Source organism: Opisthocomus hoazin, chromosome 7, assembly GCF_030867145.1.
Source record: "Opisthocomus hoazin isolate bOpiHoa1 chromosome 7, bOpiHoa1.hap1, whole genome shotgun sequence".
NCBI lineage: Eukaryota > Metazoa > Chordata > Aves > Opisthocomiformes > Opisthocomidae > Opisthocomus > Opisthocomus hoazin.
Genome location: NC_134420.1, coordinates 53,739,278 through 53,751,118, shown reverse-complemented (window position 1 = coordinate 53,751,118; position 11,841 = coordinate 53,739,278). Strand labels below are relative to the sequence as shown.

The 11,841-nt window shown below is 35.7% G+C and overlaps 1 long non-coding RNA gene across 1 annotated transcript; it reads right to left on the bottom strand.

The window, feature by feature from the left end:
• Positions 1-264: 264 nt before the first annotated feature.
• Positions 265-11,409, bottom strand: LOC142361907 (uncharacterized). Its single transcript, XR_012764505.1, has 3 exons — positions 11,287-11,409; positions 11,000-11,119; positions 265-9,829 (listed from the first exon to the last, which is right to left on the bottom strand). It is a non-coding gene; the product is annotated as an uncharacterized LOC142361907 (long non-coding RNA).
• Positions 11,410-11,841: the final 432 nt, after the last annotated feature.

Below are 11,841 nucleotides of genomic sequence, written 5' to 3'. Positions count from 1 at the left end.
AACGATGTGACCTTTACATAAACTTGAAGTTCTGACAGTCACAATGACTGCAGATCAGATTACAGCATCACTGTAGCATAGTAGCAGATGTTTGCCATTGTACTTGTTCCACCACCTCTGTAATGATGCGCAATTGTCTTGAGGGAGAAACAAAAAGCCAACTTAATTTAAGGAGCGAAAAAGTGTTTGTTTGAATAAATTAAGAGAGGACAGACAAAGCAGATAGTATGAGATCTCTAAATATGGCAAACCTCTAGAGACAAATTAGTTTGACTATATCTTTTATTAAGATTACAAAAAAAATAGAGCTGCCAAAAGTACATAATAATATGAATTATAGTATCTATTCATGTTTTGGCTGTTTCACTTCAATCAATATTAACTAAATCTTAAGTCAACATAAATCTAGCTGCTATTCTCTAATGTGTTTCATAGCCACTTCACTGCAATGAAGGATGCTTTCATTTTATGCTTCACGTAGCACAAAAGGATGTATTTGCATCCTGCCTTCCTCATTTCAACTCACCTCCCAAAATTGTTACCATTTTGATGTCTTTTTATCCTGTTTCCAGTGATACAGAGGCCATAATTTTGCTCATGAACCAGAGGCAAGGGAAAATATATCAAGTTAACAGCAATTTCATTACTAATTTTTAAGAAGGGAAAAGAGTGGTGGGGGAAAGTAAAAACAAAACCCTCTTTAAATAATTTCATGAACATTTTTTTATTTTAAGACTATAGAATCATTGTTTTGTCAAAAAAAAATATTGCGTGATGTAGTAAAATATCTCTTTACAGAGTTACATTGAGATATAATTTAATTGCGGTGGTTTTAGATTTGTATTTGATTTCCCCCCTTGCTGGTAACTTTCCTCCAATACTCATTGTTAGCATAGTAGGGCTGACTGAGAACCAGATTAATAAATCTATGTATCCTTTTGATTTCTTATCAAGCTGTAAGCCAACAGTCATTAGCGTTGATGTTTTTTTAAAAAAATATTTTTCTGAAAATCTTTGAACCACAGGAGAAACAAAGCCAACAAGTGTAACAGAACCTTGAAAACAGGCAATCTATTTTTCCAAGCCTCCCAGACCCAATAACCCTCTCTACTTCTCTACTACTTGTTCACTGGAGAACATAATCCTGCAAGGCAGCAAATGCCCTGCGTTTCACACAGCAGCATTTCACCTAAGCAAGTCTCTGAGGACTGGAAATTTCATGTGAAGCTTCCCTGCACTTGAAAATATTTCCTCCTGCCATTTCTTGGTGGGAATTTCCTAATAAATTTTTCTGGAAAACCAAAAATCAAACCAACTTTTTTGAAAGAAAATATGTTTATAAGCTTTTTAGATACAAAAACGTTCAACAAACTTTCTGAACTTGTTCTTCAAATATCAAATGAGGTTCTATCAAATGGTCTACACAGCTGTTTCCCGTCCCTTACTCCTAAAAATATATGTATTTGAAGTGTTCACACACACATGCGTGCACGCACTCACAAGCACTGAAGTATATAATGTTTCTATTAACATTCTTCAAGTCTTTTCTATATTTTGTGTTCCTACACTTACTTAAGATAGAAAAAGCTATAAAACAGAAGCCTAGCTAGGTGCTTCCAGACACTGACTTAATATCAGGAATTGAGGGCCACCAAGTGAAAGCTGTAAGGCCCCTAAACGCATCTTCTCTCTCTCAACTCTACCTCTTCACAAAGACCAAATCACTACTTCAAATACTCTTTTATATTCAACATCTTTAATACAGGAAAGCAACAAATTAGAATAATGTGCCCAGAAAAAAACACTGCCAATGATACAGCCATCTGAAACAGCAAAGACACTGACTGAAGTTGCCACAATTTTCCTAGGCAGTAGACTGCAGTGCCTGCTATAGATAAAGGCAAAAAAACTCTATAATGTCATTGCCAATCTAACAAAGGAGAGGCAAAAAGATAAAACAGGACTTCATCCTGACTGCAGATCTGGAAATTGGTCTAACTGACATAATATTGGTTTAATAAAAGTGGCTTTATCCATATACTAATTCTAACACAGTGAGCAAAGCAGCCCAATCATTCCAGTTGAGATTTCTCAGTACTAGTGGGTACACAGAAATATCATACCTGTGGACTGACTGGCATTCTTGAAACACCTACAGTTTTCATGACTCAGGGGAAATATTTCATGCCCTTCTTCAGCTCATTCACAAAAAACAGCCTTCTCCAAGAATGAGAAGTCATCAAGGACATCAGTTCCTTCTCTCAGAGGCAAAACAGACTCCCTCTTCCAGTAACACATAATTCAATGCACTGATAAAGCCGATCCAATGCATTTGATTTTATACCTGTGCCAGACTTGGACAGATCATTTATAAAGCAAGCCAATGACTGTAAAAAAGGACTTTGCAATTTCATCTGTCTTTAAACTGTTTGAACCTGTGAGTGTTCTACTGAGTTCATGAATAGTCCAACATTTTCACACAATGTCTATTATGTGCATTGATGTACCAATACAGTACAATGCACAAATATGACTTTGAACACGTGAGTTGACTCCTTGAAGACATGTTCAGCAGAACTAGTCAGAGAAGAAGATTTTTCATAAAGTTTGCACCTCTAATTTGCATTGAAATACCTAAGACTGCTAAGAGCAAATGACAACAATAAGCGGAGACAGTCCCACAGCTGCATGGAATCCTGTTGTTCTTGAGGGGTATTTAAACTTTCTTCAAATCTAAAGGCAACAAATCACTCAAAGTCCATATTCTCATCAGCCTGATCTAATCTAAGCACTTCAGACTTGTGGATGCTAGTATGTCAAAAAAATTTTTTCTCTTTTGGCTCAAGGTGCTCATCAGCCATCTGGAACTGCTTCCCTAGTCTCATCCATTATGTAAATGAGATGTAGTATTCGTTATGTTTCATCTACCGATACTAATACATTAATGTAGATGTTACAGCTTGAGCCCCTGAAAAGGAATTAGCTTCACATCACTCACTGGCTTGAGATCACATCCCATTACTTTTAATGGCCCTGTGGCATTTAAGGTCACTTGATTCTTAATACAGCAGATTTCTGCGATGTCAGTAAAACGGTAGCTATCCCTTCTCATTTCCTTATCTTTCTTTTTCTCTTGCCAAGAAATTATAGTATTTGAGACTGTTGTATATCTCATTTGTCCTATAAGATTCTAATTTCTTCATTTGCCTTCATGCCTTTTTACTGTTTGAGGATAAAACAGCTGAAAAGTTCTTTCTTTGTCCTAAAACAAAGCAAGGGGAAAGCAAGATTTAAAATATCAATTAATTTCATAATAGAATTAGTAAGATTTACACAGAAGCTGAGAAACAGTTCAGTTTAATATTTCATGCGGTTTTGATTTTTGATAGATTAGATCAGACAAATTCAGCCTGGTAATATCACACCTGTTTAATCAGTCCTTAGTCACTCAAGTGAGTAAGTTAAAATCAATATGTAAATAAGCATTATAGCTCTGTCCTTGAAAAGCATAGTTTGAAAGTGCTGCAAACTCAGGCAGTCACATTTACAACTGTGAAGTACCGTGCAGAATTCAGCCCTGTCAGAATAGGACAGCAGACTTTGACGGAAACTGTAGGCATACCCCAGTCCAGTACCATTTAACTTTTACATGAAGATTTGCTACATGTCAGGGATTTAACATGCTTGCTCAATATTCCAAAACACCTATAGCATGAAAGAGGAAAGAGAAGTATAAAGTGCAATTAAAATCTGTCATTTAGCATGGATAATTTAAATATGATTTTCCTCTATTAAAAACTACTTGCCAAATTCAGAGTGTAAATGAACTTAAAATGCAGTATAAGCTTTCAGTGAGCTTTATGCAGAGAACTATCTGACTAGATAATATAACTAAATTGTTTTTTTCAGTTATGGAAATGCATTGCAATCAGTCAAGAAAAGTAAAACTTGCATCTGTATTGAATGAGGTAAACATGCATGTTATTAATAAATAATCATAGAACTCTGCAAAACCTTTGGCTACTTGAGCAACCTCAAGGTCTTGAGCAGGACTACTTAAACGAAAGGGGACAACAAGATGGGATTCCAGCAGCCATACATTTGAAGAATACAGGCTTGGTAGAATCTCAGTTCATAATTTTTAGCATTATAGGAGTCTATAGTGTACAACACATCTAATAACATACACGTGATAATTTTCAAAGTGAAGGAACTAGCTAGGTCTAATTTTTTTCATGCTGAGGTTGGTTCATCAGATCATAAATGATTACGTAATAATTTGCAGTTTTGGATTAGGACAGGTATAAACATGTTATTTTCCTCTTTGGGCTATTCTTCTGTTTTCTTATTATATATCTATATTTATTATCTTGAAACAAGCCATAACATTTGCCTCAAAGTAAAATGAAGAAAAAAGTATATTTTTGTATTCTCCATTTTATAATAAACCATATTAACAGATGTCCATTTGCATTTTTAGTTTAAACCCAAAATGATAATTACAGATAGAAAAAGTTTCTGCGAGACATGATCTCCTTTCACATCCAGGAAGAACAAATTCTCTTCACTGATATCAGCAATTGTAAGCAAACTACGCAATGAGATTATTCTCTAGGACTATCTCTCATATGCCCTACAGTTGGCTCAAGGATGGATTAGTTGCTGGCATTTTTTGCATATTCAGCACATCCATATTTTTTTACAGCAATCTTCACTTTAGCAGAAGGAGAGAGATGTTAGTAAACAGTATTTATTCTTGTTTGGTAAAGACCAGTTTTCTTGAATTTTAGCTCTGCTACTTTTTATCTGCATTTTCACATTATTGCTTCATATTGTTATTTTCACGCTTTCTGAGTTCAGTTGCAGGGGTGGCATTTAACTTCACGGCTAAACTATCAAATTCAGTACTGTTCTTTACTCAGCATACCCTATTTAGAGTTTGTTTGTGTGGCAATATATGATATGCACTTGCTACCTGCAGCAATATCTAATTACTAACACAGTTCTCTTCCCACAGACTGCTAGAGACTTTTGAACAAATTATGCTTTAACACTGACATCAAATAAGCTTTCAAAATTTGAAGAAGAATTGGTTCCAGAGTTTTGTAATGGAAAAATAATGCTGGTTTTATTGCTGCTGTTTACTATGTTGTTATTCACTGAAGCTAAATGTCAGGTATAAAAAATCACCAGTACCAATTAACAGTTTAATTAGAATTGCAAAAGTATGTTGTAATTGTGTTCTTATTTCAGTCAGCTGCAAAAGTCTGCTGCCGACCCAAAGGAAATAAGAAATAAAGTAAAAGCAATCTATTTTAAATATGTTCTTCATATCTGTCACATTGAAGTTAAAATATACTGATTAATTCTTGACAGGAACATTTTATAGAATAACACACACATAGAAACAGAAAATTACCGAATATCATGGCACAGCTGGAAAGAAACAGGTTAGTAACAGTCTGGTTTCAAAACAGGCTAATTTCATCAGAACTAAACTAATGGCTTTGAATTTCTGCAGCAAGTGTAGTTTGCAAAGTCCAGTTAATCTCACTTAATTCAAGCTTGTATTGTACTTGTTTGCAAACAGAAACATTCATTAATTCAGAATCAGCTTGTAAATTACATATAAAATCCAAATATTTGAGAGCTGGGCGTTATTTCAGTTTTGCAAAAGGAATTAACTTTCCATTCTGCAATATACTGTGAATTAGATTGAACCCATGCCAATAACTATAGAGAATACAGGAAGTAAAAGCATCATTTTGTGAGTAAGAGTTGTGTACCCCCAGTTTTCCACCTGCTCACGGTACAGGATTGGCTGGTTTTGTCTGTATTAGAAGTAGAGGATCAAGTAGCAGCATTCTCTGAATCTCAAATGTTCCTGAGGCCAAAACGTGGGTTTGCCTCCAAGTAGTGTAGACACTCAGTAAGTCCAGTCTTGAGAATGGGCTGAGCAATGCTTGAAAGCCGTGTAGACATAGTCAGAAGTAGGTTGCTTTGGTTCCTCAGGTAAGTGAATTAGTATTATATATTTTTATTTTTTCTGTCAGGTTATAAACAATTTTCTGCAATGAGCCATAGTGGGAGACATTACACTATCTGTACTTCCAACATATGATGCTGATTTTCTGTGCTAACAGATTTGAGTGAAGGTGGACTGATGTGAAAATTCAGCTGTTTTTCAACTGCAGTTACAGATAAGAGTTTTCTGTCTACTTAGGAAGGATTAATGAAAGATATTTTACAGCAGGAAAATGAAAAAGCTTGACACTTATAAAACAGACTTGAAATGCTCTAAAAACCCAGCTTTTGTTTCTATCTGTACCTTGACGGTAAACCTGTTCAATTTAAAAACAAAAAAAAAGAAAGGGAGCAAGTCTGGGTATGAAGGTCTCTGAAGAATTGATCAGAATTGCTGATTCTATCAAAAGACAGATAAGAGAGGGAAAATGGTTTGTGAAAGAAGCAAATCCTTAAGCAGGTCCTAACCTCTGCTTGCAAGCTGAGAACATCAGTCTTTGAAACAAGGCTGCCTTCCTACAGAGCAACTTAGGGGCAGATTTTGAAAAGTCTCCGGAGAACACACACTGGATTGTAGAAATCTGCCAGAAATCATACTGAAGCCTTTCTCGATGAATGGGACAAGGCAGATTATATGTTTTCACACCTGTCAGTCTGCTCAGAACAGGGCTATGCCCAAACCATGGTAAATGCTTTGGTATTATGTGAAAAAATGTATCTACTCCCTGAGAAAATGCATCTCTTACTTGTGTTTGGCCTTTGTTTTGCTTTTCTAACTTACAGATTCCAAATGAGGTTGACATATGTTGTAGTCGGTGCACTTGTTACTAAAAACTCTCTAAATCTATCTGGTCTTCTTCCAGCAACAAATTCTTAAAGAAAGTACTGGTGAAACAACTCATGGCTCGTGGAGCAAAACTTCTGTGGAGAGAAGGACAGGGATGGCTTCACTTTCCAGTGAAAACAGCCTTTCTGAGTAATTTGTCCAAGAATCATCTAGGAGTTGTAAGTGTAACAAAACCACAAATGTTGGGACTGGAAATTAATTTTGTGGCTTTGTTTGTCACCTTCTGGAATGGAATTAAACCAGTGACCTGAAGACTGATCTCTGTAAAGTCTCGTCTGCTTTCTTTCTTGACCGTTCTTTCTTCCCCCACCAACATCCACGCGACGTGAAAATGAAATATATCCTCCCTGCTTCAGCAACACTGAAATCCACTGGTGTTCCTGCTTTCACAGAATGGGAGGAGGTGAAGATCTCTGTGTGTTGAAATCTCTGGCAAGCATACCAGTTCCTCTTTACTTGTTACTACCTTTTGTTCAAACAAAGCCATGTATACAATACAAAGGCAATTTCAAATGTCTCCATTTTGCTAATCAACATCAGTACACATCACAGCAGCTCAAGCAAATTGCTTTTTTCGGTACATGACCCGTTGCTGCAGGTGAGCTGCGAGTGAGAATATACTGTCAGAACTGCCCCTAGACAGAGAGTTGCAGAGAACGCCCCTACTTTGAAAACACCTCATTCTCAGTCTCTTCCTTCACAAACACTACTAAATCGAAGATTATTAGCTGCATAAAATCCAGACAGGGAATTTCAAGCTGCTCACATTGTGGCATTGAATATACAGAGCTCAGCAGCAAGACGCCAGCAGCAATCTGAAACAACCTTCACCAGACCCCCCATCTAATAACTACAGATTCAGAGCATTGTTGGATGTGCAACCTCCCAAGGTTATTGAATAACAATCCTATTTCTGCTAATAGTAGATGCTCCTACTTCTCTTATAATTAGTCACCATGGAGTTTTTATGAAGGTTATTGGGTTGAAAGTTATTGCTGTGATTTGTTTGTAGGAGGAAGGAAAACACACACATGCCCTTATTCACACTCACACATACATGAAGCAGAGGAAATTATATTTCTACCATTCATTACCAATAGTCACAGTTACCTCTGGCATTTTGTGTGTATGTTGAGGGCCTTTTATGCTCTGCATCCTCTGAGTGATTGTTGTGCTGGGAGAGGCTGAGACCTGAACATCTGCAGCTCCCCTAAAGCCAGTTAAGTCAGTTCACTCTGCATATCTGCAATAGCCACCTAACTTAAACACAACAGATATTCCTGGGTCTAGTGAGCAGATCATTAAATCTTTCCTCCAGCAGGCAAAGTGACAGCACTTCCCACTGTGGGTGAGCGAGGCTGTTCTCTCTATATTGTAAACTGCAAATGGCTGGAGAGAGCAGAGATCCTCCTTAATTAATAATGATCTTTCACATTTATTTGGTATTTAAATAAAAGTTTCATAACTTTGGTGATTCAGCAATGGTGTGGTCAGCAAGGTGGCATGACATCAGATTGATGCTGTCTATTTTAGACTTCCACATAAAGGTCAAAGGAATGAGGCGCGAATAGATAAACAGGATCATCAATAATAATATGTTTTATTTTCCAGACTGATGAGCCGTAAGTCAGTTTGTTAGCACACTGTGATGTGTGGAGGAAGACAGGTTTTAATACCCATACAGACAGCTGTATCTGCAACATGGGAGGCTTAAATTTTAGTTTAAATATTTTGAGGATGAATAGTGGGATCACAGATTCCACAGTGCTTCTACCATAAGCAGCACTGAAAGCTGTAACTGAAAAAGCACAGACTGGGTTTGAGTCCCAACTTGTCTATTCTTTCACTGCTGAAGAGAAGTAGACCTCTGTTCTGGTGCTCTGCAGAAATCTGACAAAAAAGTGTCGGCTGGGGGGGACACGTGCAGTGCTGCAGTAAGAAGAATCCTCTGCACAGTCTTAGGGATGCGTGTTTGCTTTGAATGCTCAGATCCATGCAAACACATTGGCAGCCGTCTGCCACTGCCCTTGTCTTCACCAGTTGCTGCATTTTAATGCAGAGATCCTCTGCAGAGTTTGCTTAAGTAGCACACAGAGCTTGTGAAAAAGAGTTCAATTACTCTCTCTTCTGGTCCTTTCAAAGTCTCAAAGAGACCAAAATAGGAGGATTTCTGATTGATAAGGCTCTTTTTTTGAGTCAGGTAAGGCTCAGTGTTTTCAGCATTTTCTGTTTTCAAAGGTCTGTGTCATGCGAATAACCATAAAGTTATCCAAACACAGAAGATGCATAGGTCTGCAATAACTTCATTCATTTTCTAAAAAAGCAGAAAGCACCACACATTTTCCCATTAGATAACTCACGCTTCTTTCCTTATAGTATTCCATTATTAACAAGAAGATTTCTTCCCTAAATCACAAAAATTCAACTATTAGTACACACTGCAAAATTTTCAGCCTATCTTTGCTAAACTAAACAAATATATTTATAAGTTTAAAATGGAAAACCTTTTAAAGCCACTTTTAGAAATATATTTCTGTCATTTGAGCCACAAATTTCTTTTCTCATTGCCTGAATCTACTTTTTTCACTTCCAAGGTTTCGATTTTGCATTCAGTTCCAGCATGCTCAGCTATTATTTCCCCCTATCGCATTGTTATCAGATGTGCTGCAGGTTGACAGTTATTACTGTGTGCCAAGAGAAAATGAAGTCAGCACAGTTACATGAGCTTTTTCCGTGTCCAGTTTGCGTGGTATCATCCTGATCAGTGTATCATTCAATGGTCTTATCCCCTCATTTCCAGGTTTGATTTAAGATACATTTTGAAAATACAGAATCAGGGTGTGTGACATTCTGTTCTTTATTTATTCTAGTTCAAAAGTAATTTTAAAAGTTATATATTGCTGAGGCTACTTGTGATTCATTAAACTAATGTTCTTCTCCTGGCAAATGACCTGTGTCCTATGAAAGGATATAGAAAATAGAAAGAAGTTAGTGTTTATTATCTCCTTTTTTAAAGTAATACCAGAAAAATAAAATTTGTGTATGAAACTTGAGGAAAATCTATTGCTTATATGCAATACTGCTTTAGTATTCAAAAACATTTTGCTTTGTATTTCATCATCTCAGATAATGCCTCTAGATTTTCTCATCTTTCTTTAATTCTTTTTTTTCTTAAGTGATTTTTTTCTTCTCAAACATGACATTGCAGTGCTCTGATGTGCCAGTATATATCTGCAGTCCCTTTACAGAAAGGATCAGCAAGTTTGTGCTTTTTTAGAAATGCAAAATTATTTTACTACCTTCAGAAAAGATACATTCTATTAGAAACATTGCTTTATTATTTTAACTTTTTATGCCATTGTTTATTTTGTATTTATATTTTAATTTCATATATATATATAGTGATTTTGGAACAAGATTATTTTCAGGTTCTCAGCTTTTCTTATTATATGTGTGGTTAGAATTTCCATATTGGCTGGACTTGATGATCTTAGAAGTCTTTTCCAACCTATGATTCCATGATTTTTTTTAAATAAAATCATGTGCTATACACTCTCTGAAAGCTAAGAAGCATTATGAAAACATCAAATAGTTTCAAACCACAAATAGCACTATTTATTGTTAGTAATGAACATTAGAAGGTGATTTTTCAACAAAGTCTAAGTTTTCTCAAAAAAAAAATCCATAAGAGAAAAAACATAAAGAAATACATAAAGAAAAACATAAAGAAAAAAATTCCATAAAATGGAAACATAAAATTATTAGTATTGACAAATGTATAGAAAGAATACATATCAGCTCAATGAATTTCTGATATATCTTCTGTGCATATTAATACAAAGTTGAACTATTTGGGAATGTTATTTCTACTCATTCTTCTCCTACGGAGAAAAAGTCTGCTTTTTCACTTAATAGACTACTTAGATTTTGAAAAATCTTTGAATGAAGATGCTAAAAAGAGGCAATTGGAGTAGAGAAATTAGGGATTTTAATCTACAGTTCAAAGAAGCTCCAATTTGAAATTCTGAACATACTAATGGTAATTTTAAAATAAACTGTATAGATTAAAAAAAGATTTTAATTTTAATTTTAAGATTTAAAAAAATATGTATGATACAAATTTCTTACCACCAGGTGAGTGATTGGCAGTCAGTCCTCAAGCAGCGATCATAGAACCAGGAACTTGCAGATTTGGGGAATTTTGCAAAACTCACAAAAAAGACCGAGCTCCCAGAAAAGTTTGAACTTCTGGAAAAGAGAAGATTTGAACTCACTGAAAAGAGGATAAAAAACAGGAGATGTTCCTGGCCCCCGGCCAACCCCCATTTATAAACTGAGCATGACAGCTATGGTATGGAATATTTCCATTGGCCAGCTTTGCAATCTGGCTGTGCTCTCTCCCAGCTCCTACACACCTACTCATTAGCTGAATATAGGAGACTGGAGAAAGTCCCTGCTTTCATAGCAACAACTAAAAACACCAGTGTTATCAACATTCTTCTTGTACTAAATCAAAAACACAGTCACTACTGGGAAGAAAATGAACTCTAACCCAGTCGAAACCAGGACAATAGTTAATAATTATTTCTCCAAGATCAATTTCTCTTTAAAAGGCTCTGGAGTGAGTACACTGTTATTAAATTTTCAGAAGTTTTTAAATAACAAAAGTTTGACTTCAACTTACACAACCAAAGAAACGAAAAATAGTATCTTCTAAAGCAAAAAAGGCTTATTAATTGACACTATACTATCAATTTTCACTCTGATGTCACTTGATAATGATGTTGTCACTTGATAATGAAACACATTAATTAGAAGTTTATCCTTCTGAAAAAAAAAAAAGCAAAGAAAAACCTTACAAAAACCTCTGAATTTGTGGCTGAAAAGTAACAGACCTTCTTTTCAAACAGGCTATCTTCAGTAGAAAGTAGAGAACCTTAATGAAATAGACAAGCTCCTGAAAGCAAGAA